Source organism: Jatropha curcas, chromosome 10 (assembly GCF_041381405.1).
Source record: "Jatropha curcas cultivar XTBG-Jc1 chromosome 10, XTBG_Jcur_1.0, whole genome shotgun sequence".
Classification (NCBI taxonomy): Eukaryota; Viridiplantae; Streptophyta; class Magnoliopsida; order Malpighiales; family Euphorbiaceae; genus Jatropha; species Jatropha curcas.
Genome location: NC_143160.1, coordinates 18,632,395 through 18,638,255, shown reverse-complemented (window position 1 = coordinate 18,638,255; position 5,861 = coordinate 18,632,395). Strand labels below are relative to the sequence as shown.

General features: G+C 36.8%; 1 non-coding gene across 1 annotated transcript; it reads left to right on the top strand.

Annotated features, from left to right (window-relative positions):
• Positions 1-4,393: 4,393 nt before the first annotated feature.
• Positions 4,394-4,500, top strand: LOC149493214 (small nucleolar RNA R71). Its single transcript, XR_016318605.1, has one exon. It is a non-coding gene; the product is annotated as a small nucleolar RNA R71 (small nucleolar RNA).
• The last annotated feature ends 1,361 nt before the right edge of the window (positions 4,501-5,861 follow it).

Genomic DNA, 5,861 nt, shown 5'->3' with positions numbered 1-5,861 from the left:
TATTTCGATGGCCCCATGTGGAAAAATTTCCTTGATTGTGAATGGACCAGACCATCTAGAGCGCAACTTTCCAGGGAATAGGCGGAGTCTAGAATTATAGAGCAATACTTGTTGTCCTACATTTAGATTCCTCAAGATAATATGCTTATCATGCCATTGTTTAGTATGATCCTTATATATTTTGGCACTTTCATAAGCATGGAGGCGCATTTCATCCATCATATTCAATTGTAGCAACCGTTTTTGGCTAACTTCTTTTGCATTGAAGTTAAGAAATTGAATTGTCTAAAATGCCTTATGCTCTAACTCAACAGGAAGATGACAAGCCTTACCGTAAACCATACGATATGGAGACATATCGATTGGTGTTTTGAATGCAATTCTGTAAGCCCACAGAGCATCATCGAGTTTCTTGGACCAGTCCTTCCTAGATTGTCCAACAGTGGTTTCCAGGATCTTCTTGATTTCTCTATTGGTAACTTCTACTTGTCCACTTGTTTGAGGATGATATGGAGTTCCTACACGATGAGTAACACCATATTTTGCAAGAAGGGAATCTAAATATTTGTTGCAAAAATGCTTACCTCCGTCCATGAATATTGCCCTAGGAGTGCCATGACGTGTGAAAATATTCTTTTTAATAAAATTCATTACACTTTTGGCATCATTGTTTGGAAGAGCAACAGCTTCTGCCCATTTTGACACATAGTCCACCACCACTAGAATGTATTGTTTGGCATATGATGGTGGAAAAGGTCCCATGAAGTCCAGACCCCAAACATCGAAGATTTTGACTTCAAGGATGCTATTCAAGGGCATCTCATGTCTCTTCGAAATGTTACCTAACCTTTGACAATGATCATAAAGACGAACATAGTTAAAAGCATCTTTAAATAGATTAGGCCAATACAAATCGCTTTCCAATATACGTGCTGCTATCTTGTTTGCTCCAAAGTGTCCTCCACATTCCATTGAATGGCAGAATTTAAGGACACTTTCCATTTCACCTTCCGGTATACACTGCCGGAATAGCTGATCACTACAGTATTTGAAAAAAAAGGGCTCCTCCCAATAGTAGTATTTGATATCATGGAAGAACTTTTTCTTTTGTTGATAAGAAAAGTTGGGAGGAGGGATTTTGCAAACAATGTAGTTAACTATATCAGCATACCAGGGGGCTTGTGTGTTTGCCAACAGTAGAAGTTGCTCATGGGGAAAGTTTTCATTAATTTGTAACTCTGTTGTATCTTCTTCCGCCAATTCTAGCCTGGAAAGGTGGTCAGCCACAAGATTTTCAGTTCCCTTTTTGTCGTGAATTTCCAGATCAAATTCCTATAATAAAAGCACCCAACGAATTAGTCTCGGTTTTGCATCTTTCTTTTCTAGCAAATATTTGATAGTTGAGTGATCAGTGTAAACTATTGTTTTGGCTCCAATTAAATAGGCCCTAAATTTGTCAAAAGCAAAAACAATAGCTAGTAGTTCTTTTTCAGTAGTTGCATAATTTAATTGCGCATCATTCAATGTGCGACTAGCATAATAGATAACGTGCAACTTCTTTTCCTTTCTTTACCCAAGAACAGCTCCAACAGCATGATCACTAGCATCACACATAAGCTCGAAGGGAAGAGTCCAATCTGGTGTAGTAATGATAGGTGTTGATATCAACTCCTTTAACCTGTTAAAAGCATCTAAACACTCTTTGTCAAAATTAAAAGGAACATCTTTAACTAATAAATTACAAAGAGGTTTTGTGATTTTCGAGAAGTCTTTGATGAACCTCTTGTAGAATCCTGCATGACCAAGAAAACTCCTTATTCCTTTCACTGAGTTAGGAGGAGGTAGTTTTTCAATTACCTCAAATTTGGTTTTGTCTACTTCAATCCCCTTTTGAGAGATCTTATGCCCTAAGACAATACCTTCACTAACCATAAAGTGACACTTTTCCCAATTCAAAACAAGGTTAGTGTCCTCGCATCATTGCATTACTAAAGATAAGTTATGAAGACATGCATCAAAAGAAGAGCCAAATACAGAGAAGTCATCCATGAATATTTCAATAAATTTCTCTACCATGTCAGAAAATATGGACATCATGCATCTTTGAAAGGTTGCAGGGGCATTGCATAGTCCAAAAGGCATTCTCCTATAGGCAAAAGTGCCATAAGGACAAGGGAAGGTAGTTTTCTCTTAATCTTCAGGAGCAATAGGTATCTGAAAGTATCCTGAATAACCATCTAAGAAACAATAAAAGGGATAACCTGCAAGTATTTCAAGCATTTGATCAATAAAGGGCAGGGGAAAGTGGTCCTTGCGTGTTGCTTTTTTCAATTTCCTATAATCTATGCACACACGCCAACTTGTGACTGTTATAGTGGGAATTAATTCATTGTTTTCATTAGAGATAACAATCATACCTCCCTTCTTTGGAACAACTTGGACAAGACTCACCCAATTACTATTGGAAATTGGATAGATAATGCCGGCATCCAGAAGTTTTATGATTTCAGCCTTGACTACCTCCTTCATATTTGGATTCAATCGCCTTTGATGCTCGATTGAAGGTTTGTAGTCTTCTTCCATCAGGATCTTATGCATGCATATACTCGGGCTTATCCCCTGTAGATCTGAAATTGACCACCCTAGTGCCTTCTTATGCTTTCGAAGAACCTGCAACAACCTTTCTTCTTGATCAAGCGTTAAGTGAGAAGAAATAATAACAGGAAAAGAATGATTCTCACCTAAGAATGCATGTTTTAAATGAGGTGGAAGTTGTTTCAGTTCTTGCTTTGGAGGTTCACTTTCTTTCTCATTTATGATACTTGATTCATTAATGTCATCTTTAATATGCAAAGTGTTTTCCACACATTCATCAACAACATCAATTCGAAAATAGCCACTATAATCCATAGGAAGTTTACAAGATTTAAGAACATCAAAGACAATTTCTTCCTGTCTAACCCTTAAAGTTAATTTACCTTCATAAACATCAATTAATGCTCTTGCAGTTGCAAGAAAAGGTCTCCCAAGGATTAAAGATCCTTCCCTATCTTCATCAATATCAAGAATAACAAAATCAACAGGAAAGATGAATGTACCTACCTTTGCAAGCACATCTTCTACAATTCCTCTTGGATATTTGATCGATCGATCCGCTAATTGTAAAGACATCCTTGTTGGTTTGAACTCTCCCATACCTAGCATCTTAAAAACTTCATAAGACATAAGATTAATGCTAGTACCTAAATCTGCCAAAGCTTTTTCAAAATCAAGATTACCAATATTGCAAGGGATAGAAAAACTTCCTGGATCCTTTAACTTTGGAGGCAATTTATTTTGGATAATTGCACTGCATTCCTAAGTTAACATTACCGTTCCTTGATCATCAATTTTTTGCTTCTTGCTCAGGATATCTTTTAGGAATTTCGCATAGCTAGGCATTTGAGCAAGAGCTTCAGCAAAAGGAATGTTGATTTGAAGCTTTTTGAATACATCCAGAAACTTGAGGAAGCTCTTATCATCTTGTGCTTTCTTTAACCTTTGTGGGAAGGGAACAGGTTGAACATAAGGTTTTACTTTTTCCTGCTTTTCTAGGTCAATAATGGGCACCTTTCTCTGCTCTTCTGCCTTCCTTTCTTTCTCTAGTGGCTCTTCTAGCTGTTTGCTGCTTCTTAAGGTAATAGCTTGCACCTGTTCTTTAGGATTTTTTTCAGTATTGCTAGGCAACGTACCTTGAGGTCGAGATGCCATCATGTTTGCAAATTGTCCTAGCTGAATCTCCAAATTTCTTATTGCCGCCTGCTGGATTTTGTGGTTTTCTCTGGTTTCGTTCATGAAATCCATGTGTGATTTAGAAAGGGCAGTGAGAAGGTCATCATGAGTTTTCTTCTCTTGAGGAAGGAAACCTGGTGGTGCGTTCAAGGCATTGTTAGGATTCCCATAGGACAGATTAGGATGGTTCCTCAATCTATTATCATATGAGTTGGAGTAAGGTTAATTTTTCCTTCCTTGATTCATCACATAGTTTACTTGCTCCAAGGTTTGTGGATTCAAAGAGTCTATCATGCATTCTCCAATCCCATGTTGTCCATTGCACCTGTCACAAACTTGCATAATAGAATTCACAGGATTAGTAGTCAACAGGTCCAGTTTTCTTACCATGTTATCTACTTTTGCATTAAGTGCTGTAATGGCGTCTATTTCATAGACTCCTGCAGTCCGCTTCCTTTCGGTATTGTTTTGATAATGGCTGTTGCTTGCCATTTCCTCTATCAATTCATATGCCTCATCAATTCCCTTCTTCTCAAAAGATCCACCTGCAGTTGCATCTAAAGTGATTTTAGTACTAGGAGATAATGCATTATAGAAAGTTTGTACCTACAACCACTTAGGCAAATTGTGATGTGGGCACTTTCTCAACAAGTCCTTGAATCTTTCCCAAGCTTCATACAAGCTTTCTTGATCATGGTGAGTAAATGTCATTATCTCATTGCGCAGTTTTGTGGTCTTTGAGGATGGAAAGAATTTTGCTAAGAACTTTTGGGCTAATTCTTCCCATGTTGTGAAACTTCCAGTGGGGCATGATTGTAACCAGGATCGTGCTTTATCCCTAAGAGTGAAGGGAAAAAGTCTTAGTTTAATTGCATCATCAGAAACACCATTCTGTTTGAAAGTATCGCAAATTTCCAGGAAATTTGTGATATGGGCATTAGGATCTTCACTAGGCAAACCCCCATATTGGATTGAGGTGGAAAGCATTTGGATAATTGTGGGTTTGATATCAAAATTATTAGCTTCCACCCGAGGTCTTGTAATACTCGAGGTTGTCCCATTAAGATTAGGTGTTGTGTAGTCTCGCAAGGTGCAGACCGGATGATGAAGTGGAGGTCCGTTTACGTTTTTGTTCTCATTCTCGTTGACCATGTCTGCTTGTTGTTCGGGTTTTATTTCGCGTGCTCTTCTTGCAGCGTTGTGCCTACGATAAGTTCTTTCAATTTCTGGATCAAAGACTAGAGGTTCAGTCCTACTTGATCTTCTTTGCATAAACACCTGAAATAATTCTTAAAGAAAAGTTAAATAAAACAAAAGAATGTCTAAATTAACAATAGGGTAATTCGTATTGATATTGATAACGCCAATCCCCGGCAACGGCGCCAAAAACTTAACAATGATTTTCGCAAGTGCACGAAATCGCAACAAGTAATATAGAGTAAAAGAATATCGTATCCACGGGATTGTATATCAAGTACCAAAATTATGTTAACCTATTATTATTTAAACGACAATAAGAGAGATTTGTTATAAGGAAAGTAAATTTGAAAATAAAACAGAAAGAGATCAAGCAATAAAGTTTAGGTGAAAAGAAATCAAGGATTTAAACTAATAGGGAATTTGATTTCACTTAATTCTATCCAAATTTTATTAGTCTGTTAATCAATTTTAATTGTTCAAGTAGGGGAAACAACCCTAAAATCACTAGCAAGCTCTCCCGATGTATTGTTAGCTATTCTAATCTAGTTTAATTACCTATCTTCCAATAGCGCAATTAAACATAAATTAAATCATTAAGTTTTATGGTTGTTTTGTGAATCCATAACCTAAGGTCAGTAACTTATGAAAACCCCCATTAAGTCAAACCATATAGCTTCCGCATCAAGTTATTATTCTCAAGTAATTCATTACCTTTTTCATATCAAAAACCCTTCTCCTGATAGTGATTAATGAAATAATTCAATCCAGGGGAGAAACTCTGCCTGGAAGCTTTAAGTTCAATAATAAATTATAACAAAAACAATGAAAAGCAAATCTAATATTATAAATTGGAATCGAATTAAGTTACATCAAATCCCTAGTATAAGAGT